Source organism: Chroicocephalus ridibundus, chromosome 21, assembly GCF_963924245.1.
Source record: "Chroicocephalus ridibundus chromosome 21, bChrRid1.1, whole genome shotgun sequence".
NCBI classification, from domain to species: domain Eukaryota; kingdom Metazoa; phylum Chordata; class Aves; order Charadriiformes; family Laridae; genus Chroicocephalus; species Chroicocephalus ridibundus.
In genome coordinates this window covers 3111842-3127792 of record NC_086304.1, presented here as the reverse complement: position 1 = coordinate 3127792, position 15951 = coordinate 3111842, and the positions used below count along the sequence as shown (strand labels likewise).

The following is a 15951-nucleotide window of genomic DNA, read 5'->3' as shown; positions in this document are numbered from 1 at the left end:
GGCCCTCCTTGCCCTTCCTGAATGATGGATCTGGGGAAGCAGCATCTGCCTGGACGGTGCAGACACGCTGCACGCACAACAAGCGCAAGGGAGAGCCACTGAACCTCGCTGACGGCCCCTCCGAGCCCCTTCCCTTCCCCTCCAAGTCATCCAGACCTCTTTTCCTGGAGCCTCTCTGGTCTCTCCCTTCGGGAACCAGGAACGTTTCGCAGCAGATTGTGAGCCAATTGTGAGCATGTTGCAGGGGTGAAGCGTTCTTCCCCATCATCCTCAGAGGCAAATCTTCACGGAGGTTCTGCCCACACTGACACGGGGAATTCGGAGCGGCCCGGGCTCAGCGGATTTGGCAGGAGGCGCTGGGACATCTGCACCGCAAGAGCACGCAGGGAGCGGACGCTACTGGAAGAAGGAGAAACTTCCCTGGACTCAAAGGAGACGGTGCCGAGTTTTCTGCACCTCAGAGAGTCCGACGACTAAAGACAAGCCTGGAGGCAACACTCCTTTCTGCAAGTGGGGAGGGGAGAGTTAAAGAAACCCTTTTTAGTCTTATTCGATCTGATCTGTCTCTTTGAGGTATCTCTGTTAAGAATTTTAGCTCACATTACAATAGAACCTGGCTTGTTGGAGTTTGAAAACCTCTGGGTTCCTTTAGAAAGCTGGCTGCAAGAGCAGACGAGGACAGATCACCACAAAGCTCTGGCCAGCTCTGCCTTCACATTTATCTGAACCAGAGCAATTCACCTGTCAAATAAGAGGTGCCCAGAGCAAGCTGAAACACTTTCCTGTCTCCAGTGACCGTAAAAGAAGTCAAGACATCCCATTTAGCACCCACGGAGACGCCTATCCCTGCATGCCGATGGCTTCATGCAATGTTGACCCGTCATGGCTCTGATCTGGGTGGCCGCGGCACCTAAACATCAGCACCCAGGGCCACCCGAGATGCCCCGCGACCGCGTGTCCTGCATCCCATGGGGCAAGCCCCGCCAGAGGGGCCGGAGAGGGGAGGACAGGGAAGGACGCTGCAGTCCAAGCCTGGCGCACCCACCGTGCCCGTCACACCAGCAGGACCAGCCTGCACCCTCAGAGGCGCCTCCCGTCCATCCTCCATCGCCTCGATAACCCACTTCGCCTAGCTTCGGACACAATTAGCAGCCCGTTAATCGCCCATTAAGCGCTCCTCCTGGTTGTTGGAGCAGCCCTGGGATGACAGCAGTAAACACTTGTGTTTGGACAAGCCAGGCTTCTCATCTTCAACTTCTGCCAAGTTTTACAGATTAAGCTAAAATTGCCTTATTTAAAAGGAGCCTTTTCTGGAATTATCCAGAAAATCTGGGATTATCTCTTGGTTTCTGCCACCTCAAGCCACCGTCTCGGGAACAGAGCAAGCCCAGCTGAGCTCCAGGGAGCTGCACATGAGCCCATACCCACATCCCATCCCCACGCAGCAGCTCCCCACTCCACAGAAAACACGGAGCGCGATCCCGTCTCCCGGAGCCCTCGCTCCCCTGCTGATGGCAAACCCAGGACCCCCCTGCCTGGAGATGTCCGGAGCCCGATACCGGCGCGCTCCCAGTAAGCAATGAACAGATCAGCTGACAAACGGCCGTCTAGGAGTTAATGTTTCATTGAGCGATTTCAGCAGGAATTAGCAGGAAATTTGTAGCTGGCCTAAAGTTGAAGCATCGTCAATAGGAAGGGGAGTAAGGTCACTGCACAAGAAGGGCTGCCTGATCTCGAGGTCCAGGGTAAAATCGCTCCAAGGGAATTTTAGCAGAGGAAAAGAACAGGCACGTGGCTCAGGCACTGATCCTAAGGATTTCTGCCCAAAAAACGGGAGTCCGTCAGAAATGACAGAACTCCGTTTGTCCGGCGCCACAAAGCGCGGGGGCTAAGGAGAGGCAGAAACGCTTGCTATAAATACGACAGGGAAGTAAACACCATGGAGGGAGAAGACCTATTTAATCCAAAGCACAAACTGGCACAAGAATAAATAAATATAAATTTGCCATGAACATAGGCTGAAAATTAATAGGATTCTAACCACCAGAGAAGTAATGTTCTGAAACAACCTTTTGACAAGCAAGAAACCATACTGATCTCGGGATGGCTTTTGAACCATTTATAGTTCATGAGAGGACAAGGACAATAGTGGACAAGGCGGCTAATGTCTTAGAAATCTGAGTATACAAACATCAGAAACAGAACAAACAGGAGGAGCTCGAATTCCTCGTACAAAGCAAAATTCTGATTTAATTGGCATAACAGGCTTGTTGGGATAACTTATGTCTGGAATACTAATATCCAACTGTATAGCTTGTTCGGGAAGGGCGAACAAGGAGAGAAAGGAGGATCTCAAGAGCATAGGTACGTTCACTGGCTCTGAGACTGCAGGAGGAAAGAGTCTTTGAATAAGAACTAAGGAAGGAAAAATAGGAAAAACGGGCGCCGCTAGAGCAGAGCCAGACAGAAATTCAGCTAGGAAGAGAAAACGGACCAGCCATTTTAACGAGGGCTTCGCAATATCATCCAAAAACCAGTATTTGGTGGTAGCACGGGATTTTAGCGACTCAGGATGGCTTGACGGGGATCCTGTAAATCACTGATTGCTTGGCAACTTTTACGACTGCGTTGGCAGAACAGCTCTTATCCAAAAGGTACAAGAGACAAACGAAAACCCTAAAAAGCTGAAGTTTTTCTAGATTCAATTCCGGCCAAAAGGGAAGAAAAACAAGGAAAAAAATTCAGCTGCTTCATAAAGTGGTGAAATTGGTGAGGAAGAGCCCACGGAAGGGAAATTTCCTGAGGTGCTCAAGAGAACTCATGGCTACTTAGAAAAACAACTGAAAACTGTTCTCATGAGGAAGCAGCAGGAGGAATTTAGTAAAAGACCAACTTTTCCAAACTAGAAACTTTGCACTGACGCCAAGCGTAGGGCAGGAAGTAAAAAGAAAGGAAAAAGACTTCAGGTTATTTGGGATGGAGAGGAAGAAGAGCAGAGGGAATTCAGGAGGAAGGCAGAGGGTGCGGGCCCCCAACGAGACACAACCTCGGAGGGCTCCAGAGGAACCCACCACGGCTCCCTGGGGCAACGGCAAGGGGTGGTCCAGGGCTTCACCGTGCAGGAACGCCGCCGAGAGGCCACGGTCACAAGCACGAGGCTCTTTTTGCTACAGCCTTTACTCAAAAGGGAGCCGCTCCAGTTCGCTCCAGCGGCAGAAGCATGAAACTGGGGGTTGGACTGGATGATCTCCAGAGGTCCCTTCCAACCCTATGATTCTACGATTCTACGATTCCATGAAATCCAGGGAGGTTGGACTGGATGATCTCCAGAGGTCCCTTCCAACCCTATGATTCTACGATTCTACGATTCCATGAAATCCAGGGGGGTTGAACTGGATGATCTCCAGAGGTCCCTTCCAACCCTATGATTCTACGATTCTACGATTCCATGAAATCCAGGGGGGTTGGACTGGATGATCTCCAGAGGTCCCTTCCAACCCTACGATTCTACGATTCTACGATTCCATGAAATCCAGGGGGGTTGGACTGGATGATCTCCAGAGGTCCCTTCCAACCATACGATTCTACGATTCTACGATTCCATGAAATCCAGGGGGGTTGGCCTAGATGATCTCCAGAGGTCCCTTCCAACCCCTATCATTAAGGCGATGATAACAGATTAGGAAGTTAACTTTTGCATTAGCTGTGCTTGATGACTTCCACCACGGAGGGGTTCTGGACCTGCCAGTCCAGAGCATTCAGCAGATTTCTCCAAGAATCCTCCCGCCACCCCAGAGAAGACGCCACGTGCGGGGGTTTCCGCATGGTTTTTGACACCGTCTCGTATGACATTCCTATGGATGAGGTAGAGAAAGTCAGCTAAGCTTCTCTAAAACAAGTGCAAAACCGTCTACTACTAAAAAAAAAAATAATAAAAAAATCTACTCGGGAGATGGTTTTAGCTCAAAAAGGGAAAATATATCAAGAGGCAATCTGGCTGAGGCCTAGTGTTACTCAGTGATTCATACCTGACTGCCATGGTGGCATAAAGACTTTTCTTATTAAATCCGCAGGTGGATCAACTTGGAAGCCAGGATCAGAATTCAAAAGGACCTTGATAAATTGGGAGAAAAGAGTCCGCGAAAAAAAAAAAAAAGAGGCTGCAATTTCGGGACGACACGTGCCCGGAGCCTACGTAAGGACAGCCCATTTCGGCAACACGTATTAGGGAACAAATAGCTTGATAGAAGCTCCACGGACAAAGGCGGATACCATACCGATACAACCATCCCGCGCTGGAGTGGATAAACTTGCTTATAAGACGGGGCTGAACAAACACCTGGGAGGAATGATCCTTTCCCAGGTCCCTGACCGCTCCCTGCCCAGGAATATATCTTTTTTTCTTATTTCTAGTCCAACCTTCCCTCGGTGCAGTTTGTCCCCATCACCTCTTGCCTTCTCCATTTTTCCTGGGTGTCTTTTTTCCATCCACTCCTAGTCGTTTTTCTTTGAACCACCCTTTGAATGCATTTACTTATTTTTAATGGCATTACGAGGGTCTGAGCAAAGACGCGTTGCATTAACGTGTAAATAACCAGCGTATTAATCTCAGCAACAAGGTGGGTGCCAGGCATTGCATACGGACGCTTTCTCCCACAAGGATGACAAAGTGTGTTTGTTTCTCTATAATTACAAGCGGGAGTACACCTCCACACTTCACACTTCAGCTCTGCCTGTCTATTTATTGCAGTTTTGGCAAATTCATATGTCACCGAACGGGACCCTCTTGTTTTATTTCTTGACTCCCCACCCCACCCCACCCCACCAAATTTGTCTATTTTGCTGTTTGGAGGATTTTTTTTAATTTTTTTTAAAGCTGTCTCAGGCGTTTGGTCACGCATTTGTGTCCCTTCTTGCTGCAGCCCTTCATCATTTATCTGATGGAGGATATCTTAGGGAGCCCAAATTAAGCATTCCTCCTAAGCATTAAGCTTGCAACCCATTTCAAAGACCTTCTTGTGCCTTTTGCAATATGACTAAGAGGAGGAATCCTTCATCTTTAAGATCCTGGGAGTGAATTCCCTAAAAATAGAGGGAAGAGGTGCAGGATGGGGGGGACCGGGATGCAGCCTGAGCATCATTCGTGGTATCCATGCACCACACTTGGTACATTGCAGTATTAAGGTGCTGACCTACTTGCTTGCCTTTAAGGTATATTAAATACGAAATGCAACAGAAAAAAAGAGTGAGTCTGTCCCCCAGAGAGACCTGGAAGTGTTTATGGTTATGGTGGCAGCGCAGGAGACCATCCAAGGCTACAGGGCCAGCCCTGGGTCTGTTCACGGACCAGTGGCCCCAGGTGCTGAATCCCACCCTCAACACAGACTTAAATCATAGAATCAGAGAATGGTTCGGGTGGGAAGGGACCGTAAAGACCATCCAGTTCCACCCACCCTGGGCAGGGACACCTCCCACCAGCCCAGGTTGCCCCAAGCCCCGTCCAACCTGGCCTTGAACCCCTCCAGGGATGGGGCAGCCACAGCTTCTCTGGGCAACCTGCGCCAGGGGCTCACCCCCCTCACAGCCAAGAATTCCTTCCCAATATCTCATCTCAATCTCCCCTTTTCCAGCGGAAAACCCTTCCCCCTCGTCCCATGGCTCCCCTCCCTGCTCCAGAGTCCCTCCCCAGCTTTCCCGGAGCCCCTTGAGGGACTGGAAGGGGCTCCAAGGTCTCCCCGGAGCCTTCTCTTCTCCAGGCTGACCCCCCCCATCTCTCTCAGCCTGTCCCCACAGCAGAGGGGCTCCAGCCCTCCCAGCATCTCCGGGGCCTCCTCCGGCCCCGCTCCGACAGCTCCATGTCCTTCTTGTGCTGAGGGCTCCAGGGCTGGACGCAGGGCTCCAGGTGGGGTCTCACAGAGCGGAGCAGAGGGGCAGAATCACCTCCCTCGCCCTGGTGGCCAAAATAGCCTTAAAGATTTTTTAATTTTTTTTTTAATTGAGTATCTGGTGCATATCAGTCTATTTAGAGACATCCCGAGCTAACCCTGAAGTTATTGCTGAATATTGGTCCTGGCAAATTGTCTCCAGAGCAAACATAAGGAGCCCTGGCAGAGCCCAATACAGGTGGTGAGGGCTCCGTTTCCTGCAGGTCCTTGTCTCCTTACAGATCTCCTTGCAGTGGCTTTTTGACCTGCGATGCTAAATTTGGGGCGCCGGGTGGCAGGGCGTCAAGCGAGGCCAAGAACAACAAAGAGCCGTGAGACCGGCAGGATCTCATTTCGCGCCGGGGATGCAGCCCAAGGACGCGGGAGGCGGCGCGGGCTGCGCAGACCGCGTTAGATTCGACTGTCCCAAACACCACGGATGGAAAACACTGACACTCACAACGACCTTCTTTTCTTGTGAAGATGTTGGGCGCTGCCAGCCTCCAGCATGGACCTTCACACCCCTCGACGCTCAACTCCCCTTCCCCACGGAAACCAAATACTCATTCTAGTTTTCGGTCCCCCTCCTCTAACGCGCTATTTGTCCCTACAAGTACTCCCCCCTTCATCTGTGATGCCCGAATTTCCTTCAGAGCTGTCACAGACACACTTTCTGTAAATCCAAATACCCGCTACCACCCAGACCCCATTCGTCGAGTAGCTGCTAACGCCCCCTGGGACACCGCAGAAGCGTGTCGGGTAAAATCCCCGCCAACATCCCAACGGCCCGTGCCTTAAGGCTGGGGATGTTTTCTGGCCACCTTTTCCTTTTTGCCTTACATATGAGTTCAGGCAGCTGGAACTGCTCTGATGAGTCTTTCTGCGAGCTTTCCAATCCATCTGTTCCTGATACTCGGTGCTCTCCCGTCACCTCAGAGCCTCCAGAGTTGGCATTTAACACTTGTTAGCTTTTCCTGATTCCATTTTTATGTAAATACACATTTATCATGTTTGCCTGAGACAAAAGTACTTGTGGTTTCCAATTCCCCGGTGCCGCCTGATGCTTGTGCGCGCAGCGCTTAAATGCCGTGACCCTTCTGCCGGGAAGACGGCAGAGTTTCGAGAGGGGCCTAAAGCCAATTATTGTATTTATTGTATGCTGAAGGGTAATGAGTTGGTTAAACTTGCCATTTGTGCTGCTCTCATTCCTGAGTCGCGTGCCCAGCAGTGCCAGGCACAGAGAGGGTCTCCACTCCGCAGCAGATCCCTGTGGAGCTCCCTGGGGAAAAAGGCAGGCGAGAGGATCCCTCACACCATAAACGAGGTGAGAAGAGCTGCCAGCCAAAGACACGCGTCTGGGGACTTGGGCGCAGACCTGCGTTGGCTTATTAATCCTCGCAGAGGGTTCACTAAGCTTGTGTCCTGGTTTGAGCTACACTTTCTGTTCAGCGATTTTACTTCTTAGCTCGGCCGCTCCTAACTCTCGGAAATTAACAGCGCATTGTGCCAAAAACAGTTCGTTCTCAGAGCGACAAGACCAACGTTCACAGTTTGTGCCAAGGAACGGCACGCAGGGAGGCTCTTGCTGATACTTATGGCTGTAACAACCCGGGTCAGCTCATTCCGTTATTTGCCCCGTTGGAGGGTCGGAAGCTGAAAAGCGCAGAGGGGTCCCACCTGCGGGGAGGAGCGGACGGGACAGGTGACCCCAAGCTGACCAACAGGGTACTCCATCCCATCTGCCACACACTCAGTATAAAAGCTGAGGGATCAAAGGGTCAGCTCTTTTTCTTCAACGGTCGACGTCCGAGCAGGGCCCTGGCTGCTCATCTGCCTTTGATCCCGATCCGTGTGTTCCTGACTCCAGCTCCGGAATCCGGTTCCCACCCATCGCTGTGCCCAGCCTGGGACTTCCCCAGTGCCTGCCGGTGACGGCATCCTGGGAGCTTAATATGGTTTTGTATATACTGTATCCATTTCATTATTTTCCTTTTTATTTTATTATTAATATTTCATTTAAGTAGTTTAGTTTCTTCTAAACTCATAAATCTCTTTATCTCCCCTCCTCCTCCTCTCCGTGTACGAGAGGTGGGGGGAGAGCATCTGTCGCCGGCCATGGGCCAATTTGGCCAAAACCACAACAGCTTGCAAGGAGGAAAAAAAAAAGAGAGGCTAAGACTGTCGTCTGGATTCCCAAGTTCCTGACTCCAAGCTTCTTGCTTCCCAAGAAGACTACGACTGAGAAAACAGTCCAGGAGCTAAGCAGACCAAAACACGAAGAGCGGCCACGTGCGATGAGCATGAGAAACTGAGTTAGGCTTGCCAGAAGGACCGATGAGTGAGCACCAGCCAGGGAGCACTACACCATCAGCATGGATGGACACCACACTCTGCCTGGGTGGAGGGCTGGAAAACTCCTCAGCCTTCACAAGATCGTCGTGAGACCCAAGACCTGTTTTCTCCTCCACGAAAGGTGCCACCAAATTATTGCAAGTTCCCTTTAGACTGATCTAGTGACCCAGATCTCCTTGCAAATCTTGCTCTCGGTAAGGAGGTCACACCTCGCTTCACAGGAAAGGAAGAACAAACCCGGGGGTGGCTTCCTTCAGGATGGGCAGAAACGGGACTCCCTTACAGGAAGAAATCTTGGAGATAACCGAGAATTCCTGTCCTGGACGAAGGCAAAAACTCACGCAGACTGCCTGGGTCTGCTAGTATGAGAGTCAACCACGGCAGATCTACGGGTGGAACTGAGGAAACCAGAACAGAGCCAGGAGGTTCAGCAGATGGGAAGAAAGGTAATTCTGTGCCAATATTTAGAAAGGTAAATGAGAAGAGTTGGGTAATTACAGGCCTGTCAGTCGGACAGGGAACAGCTGACTGTTCTACAGCAGTTCACAGAAAATAGACTTTATCAGCATAACCTGTTATCTTGATGGAATGATAAATCTGGGCGATAAAGGTAAATTAATAATTTAATGATAATTAAATGTGAAGACGATTTCATTTGGTCCCATATGACATTATGACCGTGAAACTCCAATGGTAAAATCAACACCACCCCTATAAAATGGGCTGACAGCATCACAACCTGCACTGAGAACGTGCCACCACCAGGAGGTCTCCAAAGCATCCTGCAAAACCCAGCTCTCGGACGGCTGCTAACAAGTAGGACGGACACAACCCTAAATCCCACCTGCAAGATTCCTCTTACCTAATCGCGGCTATACCCCGTGCCAGCATCACCATCTCAGCTGCCACCTCAGACTCCGGTTACAACCAGAGAGGACGTTCGGCCAGGGAGAGCCAGTTGAGGGCTCCAGCTCAAATTTGGACACCTACACGGGAGCAGGATGATCCCACAATCAATGGAGCTGGGATTCAGCACAATGCTGACTCATAGTGCTGCTTTGGATGCCGGGGGGTATCCCAGGCATCCGCATGGAGCTGAGCGATCAAACACAGGGTCTACGGGAGACTCATGTCCAGGTGGAGCACCCTGGGGAATCTTAGAACTTAGAGACTGGTATTCAGGTAGCCAAACCAAACCCTGGAGCTCTAGTTGGCGAGGTCTGAAGAGAGACTCAAGTGAAGCCAGTGGCTGCTCTGCAACCAGAACATGGATTCAGTTGTCCACACGGATGTCTGGTGCCATTTGAGATGCCCTGGAGACCCTGCTTTGCCTCCAACTCTCATTCCAAAAGGGTGTGGGACTCCAGTAGGTCCTGTGCCACAACTTCCATCCGTGGGGCGACTTCTTGTGTACTCCAGGACTTCTCACATCTCTGGACATCTCTGCCTGGGCAAGCAAAGTCCACCTCACCCCACGCAGAGATAGAATCAAAGAATGGTGAGAGTTGGAAGGGACCTTAAAGATCATCCAGTTCCAACCCCCTGCCCTGGGCAGGGACTTCTCCCACTAGACCAGGTACTGGGGGCTGTACCGGGGCAGCTTTGAAGTGTCTTCCTGCGTCAGCTTCCCAAGTAGGGCCCTGTGAGAATGGGATATGCAGCCCCTGCTTCCAGCTCAGGTACCTCTTGTCTTGCAGGATCTGAGTTTTAGAGGAAAAACCAGTCGCTAATAGCCCCGCAGTGTCATCTAGCAGGGCCAGCCACGGGTTGCTCCAGCTGTACACCTCGGGACGCAGGGCCTGGATTGACGCCGGAGCATCCAGAAAACTGCACGTTGTCCATCAGCGCAACGGCATCGGCGTCTGGGCCAGGCACATTTTGAGCAGGGATTGAAGAAGCTGCACGGTTACCTGCGGGTACGTTCACGTGGCGTGACGCAGTGCCAGATGGATGTCCATATCTCCTGGAGGCAGAAAGAGGCCTCGCAGGTATCCCATTTCCTGGACAGATATTCAAAGCTCTGGGACGTTGCACACACATTTATCTCGGCTTCCTGTTGCTGTGATTAGGCATGCTCCTAGGGAATCCAGCTTTTCAGGACACGGAGGCTCCAGGCAGCCTTCTTTCTGGTTCCCAGATGGCCTCAGGGAAGAAGCGGTCAGCTCACTCACGCTCCTCCAGGCACGCTCAGTAATTAATGCAGTTGCAGGCACCAGAGGAAATTTATTCTCCTGAAAGTCAAGGTGCCAGGGAATACAGACAGATGAAACTCCAGGATCCTGCGACTGCAGGCAGTGGGTAATTCACATGGAGACATCAACGGAGGGACTATCACTCAGCCAGGTGAGACCCTGTCCTGGCTTCTCTGCTCTCCTGAGACCCCACCTGGAGCGCTGTGTCCAGCTCTGGAGCTCTCAGCACAAGAGAGACACGGAGCTGTCGGAGCAGGGCCAGAGGAGGCCACCAAGATGATCAAAGGGCTGGAGCCCCTCTGCTGGGAGGACAGGCTGAGAGAGCTGGGGGGGTTCAGCCTGGAGAAGAGAAGGCTCCGGGGGGACCTTGGAGCCCCTTCCAGTCCCTCAAGGGGCTCCAGGAAAGCTGGGGAGGGGCTGTTTGCAAGGGCACGGAGCGACAGGACGAGGGGCAATGGTTTAAACTAGAGCGGGGCAGGTTTAGATCAGCCATGAGGAAGAAGTTCTTTCCACTGAGGGTGGTGGGACACTGGCCCAGGGTGCCCAGAGAGGGGGTGGAGGCCTGGAGACATCCAAGGCCAGGCTGGATGAGGCTCTGAGCAACCTCATCTAGTTGACGATGTCCCTGCTCACTGCAGGGGGTCGGACTGGGTGGACTTCAGAGGTCCCTTCCAACCCCACACATGATTCTATGGTTCTATGAACAAGACGTTCACAGGACAAGGACGGTGGCGGCACCAGGACCAGGGGTAAACACCTGCCCTCCAGCTTGGCTGCTCAGAACTCAAGTTACAAGGACGGTGGCAACTGCAGACACCCTCAGATAACAAGCAACGAAACTGTTATCCCTTTTAATTTACCGTTGATATGTTTTCTAACATGGAGCTCTTTGCCGACGCAGAGGCCGGAGAGAGCAGTAGATTTAGCAAGAATATAACGGGCTCGAACGGTATTTGTCAGGGCTGGTTTCTCAGGTCAGCCTGAGTGTCTGTGCTTGAGAATTAATTTGTAAATAGGAGGTTTATAAATCAGAAGTTCATCATCAACACACACACACACTCTTCAGGAATTCACCGAGGGTTATACAGGCACGGTCTGTATCCCTAATAAGCTTTGGGCATGGGGTCTATTACCTCTTACTGGAGGGAAGGGAGGAATAAAAATCTCAATTTCTAGTTAGTCACAGAGATTTGATCAACACATTTGCGTTAATGACCTGTGTAGCGCAAATTGCATGAAATCCAAAGAGACGCAGAGAAGAAGATGTTACGGACTATGGGTGCCCAGAGCCCCAAGCCCACACTTTCCCCCTCAGCTGCTTTCGGGAAAAGGAAAATTTTTGTTTCTTTGTGCAGCACCTGATACCGTAAACCCCCGGCATAATATATAAAGGGGGTTCGCTGGTGCTGCTGCTGTGCGGATACGAAATAGTCATAAGCAAGTGGGAGAGAACTGCGGCGTATCCTTACCTGGCGGGGTCAGGCTCTGCATACGGTGCTCGCGAGTACACGCACCGCGTGCTGCGATGGGCGTCATTTCAGGAGGGTAATTTTTCACCCGCGTCTGCAACAGAAAAACAGCGCGGTTAATACATAAGAGCCTGTGCCAAGCGCCAGCATCGGCTGTTTCACCGCAGCACCTTGACTCCATCGGCACAGGGCGAGGAAGACGGGCTGACCAGGTCCCACAGCCTTCCCCAACCTCATCCTCAATTACCAAATTCCCTCATTTTTCTCCTCGGCCACGTGGCAGCTCTTGTCTGGATGTGTCCCTAGCTACGAGGGGCAATGGTTTAAACTAGAGCGGGGCAGGTTTAGATCAGCCTTTAGGAAGAAGTTCTTTCCACTGAGGGTGGTGGGACACTGGCCCAGGGTGCCCAGAGAGGGGGTGGAGGCCCCATCCCTGGAGACATCCAAGGCCAGGCTGGATGAGGCTCTGAGCAACCTCATCTAGTTGACGATGTCCCTGCTTTAAAGGACTGGGTGGCCTTTGGAGGTCCCTTCCAACCCGACACATTCTATGGTTCTACTCTCTCCATCTGCTCTAATGGAGCAGAAAAACCTCCCTCATGGGTCTTGAGTAATTGGGGCAGGTAAGAGTTAAAAATCCTGATGACTGAGGGGGGATCTTATCAACGCTTATAAATACTTCAAGGGGGGGTGGCAGGAGGATGGGGCCGGGCTCTTCTCAGTGGTGCCTGGTGACAGGACAAGGGGTAACGGGCACAAACTTGACCATGGGAAGTTCCATCTCAACACAAGGAGGAACTTCTTTGCTGTGGGGGTGGCAGAGCCCTGGCCCAGGCTGCCCAGAGAGGTGGTGGGGTCTCCATCTCCGGAGACATCCCAACCCCGCCTGGACGCGTTCCTGTGCCCCCTGCTCTGGGTGACCCCGCTCTGGCCGGGGCTGGGACCGGGCGATCTCCAGAGGGCCCTTCCAACCACCACCATCCTGCGATTCTGTGATTCTCCCAAATGCTCTCACCACTCTTCCACAACTGCATTTTCTGCACCAGCAGCAGCTATACCCCTGCTCCGTAGGTCTGGACCAAGCGTTCCTCTCAACCACCACCTCCCCTGCGCCCTCGGGAGAAGGGAGAAGCCGTCTCCAGAAGCCCAAATTGGTGGGATAAGCCGCTGTCAGCTGAGCCCGCTGAGCTCCCCTACTTATTCCGAGCGAACTGCTCACTTTGAAGGGATAAACAGTCTGATTAAACTAACAGCTCTTCCTTCCTCGCAGTGATTCTCTTTGAAGGATACAGGCAAAGCCGGAGCGAGCGCAATCTCCAGCAGCAAATCCACTGCTGACTCCTCCTGGGAGAGAGCAGAACGGGAGGAGGAGAGGCAGAGCGGGAAGCTGGTGGAGCTTTGCTTTATATCAAGTAATCTCGTTATTGCAATTTCGGAGCTAAATGGTAAATAGGCAGGAGTGCTGGGCAGCGCAGCAGGAAGCAGGCCTGGGTCACCGGGTAATTTAGCTGACATAAACGATACCCTGTGCCTGGACGGTCGGCATCTGCTGCCAGCACGAACCTTCGGCATCGCTCAGAGTATCAGCGGGGCTGTGCGATGGCCGTATCCTGGAGTCGGAGAATCATGGAATCATGGAGTCTCTTGGGTTGGAAGGGACCTCTAAAGGCCACCCAGTCCTTTAAAGCAGGGACATCGTCAACTAGATGAGGTTGCTCAGAGCCTCATCCAGCCTGGCCTTGGATGTCTCCAGGGATGGGGCCTCCACCCCCTCTCTGGGCACCCTGGGCCAGCGTCCCACCACCCTCCTTGAGTCATGGGATGGTTGACACAGGAGAACTGGGAAAGATTAACAGCTAATTAAAGTCAATCAGCACAGGGGTACTAACAGGCTTTATCAGATGAATAAAGAAACTCAATCGGTCTGTTCGTGTTCGTCCCTGGAGCAGAAGGGGAACAGCGGTGGGGAGGGCAGAGCGGATACGGAGAGCAACTCGGGCGTTGGCCTGGCGTAAGCTTGAAGCATCTTTATACAACCTGACCAGATGTAGGAACAAGGAGGGCGATCCGCCTTTTCCAAGGAGAGTCGGTGCTCTCCAGTCAGCCCCGGGGCACAGCAGAGTCTCAAGTGGTCCTGAGGAGCCCCGGATGGGCACAACCTCCATCGCAGCGGCCAGACTGGGCCCGTACGTTGCTATTAGTGTTTGTTCCCTTGTTTTTCTAGGTTTGACTACAGCATATAAGGGATGACCATCCATCCCGGGTATCTTCCAAGGCAGGATCACACGCAAAACACCCCTGCTGCGTTCCCAGGCACAAGAGATTCCTCAGTCAAAATTCCAAGCGTGAAAACCCCGTGATGCTCGCAGCTCAGATCGGAGGAACCGCTCCTGCCAACCACGTGTTCAGCCTTTGCAGTGTCCTGGGTGGGTTTATCTCACGGACCCCGCTCATTCCCGGGTCCCCAGCCTGCTTCCCGGGCCAGGACTCGGCAGTCCGAGCAGTCTCTCTCCATTCTGTCCCGCACACCTCTCCTTCGGCTGCGCCGGCTCCTTGGTGGAGCTCAGCACCTGCAGCGCTCACCCGTTTCACGCCGACACGGTGCCGTCTGTGCTCCACATCTTTATTTCCAGACAGATTAACCAATCTTTTCTGCAGCTACACATTACACTGCGTTGTGCTGCGTTCCTGCACTGTTCCGTGCGGTTTGTATCTTCATCATTCCGTGTACAGCCTCAGGGCTTGTTTACCACACATCAAACCCTGAACAGGGAATCTTTAGCTTCCTCTTGCATCTATCTGCGGCGCTCATCACCCAGAGAAGCAAGTCTCGGAAATATCAGGGAGGTTATGAATTTTCACAGTGCTCTACGACATGAGGAGATATAGGAGATATATTCTCCCCTTTCAACCCGGTTCCCAGACGTGCCTCTCTCAAAGGCAGTCACAGAATTATGGAATCACGGAATCCTGGAATCGCCGAGGTTGGAAGGGCCCTTTCAGATCATCAAGTCCAACTGTCACCCTAACCCTGACAAAAACCATCACCAACCCGTATCTCTAAGCACCACGTCTGCACGGCTTTTAAATCCCTCCAGAGATGGTGCCTCCACCACTGCCCTGGGCAGCCTCTTCCAATGCTTAATAACCCTTTCGGTGTAAAAATTTTTCCCAATATCCATCCTAAACCTCCCCTGGCACAACTTGAGGCCATTTCCTCCTGTCCCATGGCCTGTTCCTTGGGAGAAGAGCCCGACCCCCCCTGGCTACCCCCTCCTTTCAGGGAGCTGTAGGGAGCGAGAAGGTCTCCCCTCAGCCCCCTCTTCTCCAGGCTGAACACCCCCAGCTCCCTCCTTGGACATCCAGCAGCACCGAAGCTTCATCAGCGCTCACACTGCTCCTGCAGCTGGGGCCCTGCCCAGCGAGACCCCCTTCGCTCCCCACATGGTGCTCTGAGTGCTGCGGGTGTCCTCAGAAGAAAACCAAGTTGCCCGGGAAATCAGAGCCTGAATATACAGTTTGTTTGCCACAGGCAAAGACGAAGTTCCCTTATTTCTGGTATTTCCTACGACCTCTGTGCTTGTCTTAACCCTCACAAGGTTGAACCACCTTGCTAAAGCCAAGGTACGCAACACCCACCGCTCTCATCTCTTGTCTCCTCACGCAAGACAACCAAAATGGTCAGGCACAATTTGACGCTGGTAGCTTCAAGCTGGAGAAAAGTCAGGTCCTCCTCAAGCAGAGCGGGGTTATGAGAAGTCACCAGCACCCTGAAGTCATTGCCAAGAAGAGGCTGCCGTTTGTGGTAGTGATTTCTTCCTCCTCGGTCTTGCGCACGCTTGGATCCATTTCCATGTGTTTTGCTAACGCTGCCTTCTCCCTGGCTCCCAGCTGAAGTTTGGAAGTTGCCCAGTAGCCTCCTCCAGCTCCACTTAACATAAAGGGCTGTTGTTTGCTACACGGCAATGCCGGGGCTCCCCAGCCCGTTAGCACGCGTTCCCGGAGCTCAAGCTA

The 15951-nt window shown here is 52.4% G+C and overlaps 1 long non-coding RNA gene across 1 annotated transcript in view; it reads right to left on the bottom strand.

Annotated features, from left to right (window-relative positions):
- LOC134526091 (uncharacterized) overlaps positions 1-15951 on the bottom strand; it is a 54800-nt gene that overhangs the window by 23241 nt on the left and 15608 nt on the right. The window contains exon 4 of the long non-coding RNA XR_010073892.1: positions 11938-12031. This is a non-coding gene — a long non-coding RNA (uncharacterized LOC134526091). The remainder of the gene's footprint in view (positions 1-11937; positions 12032-15951) is intronic.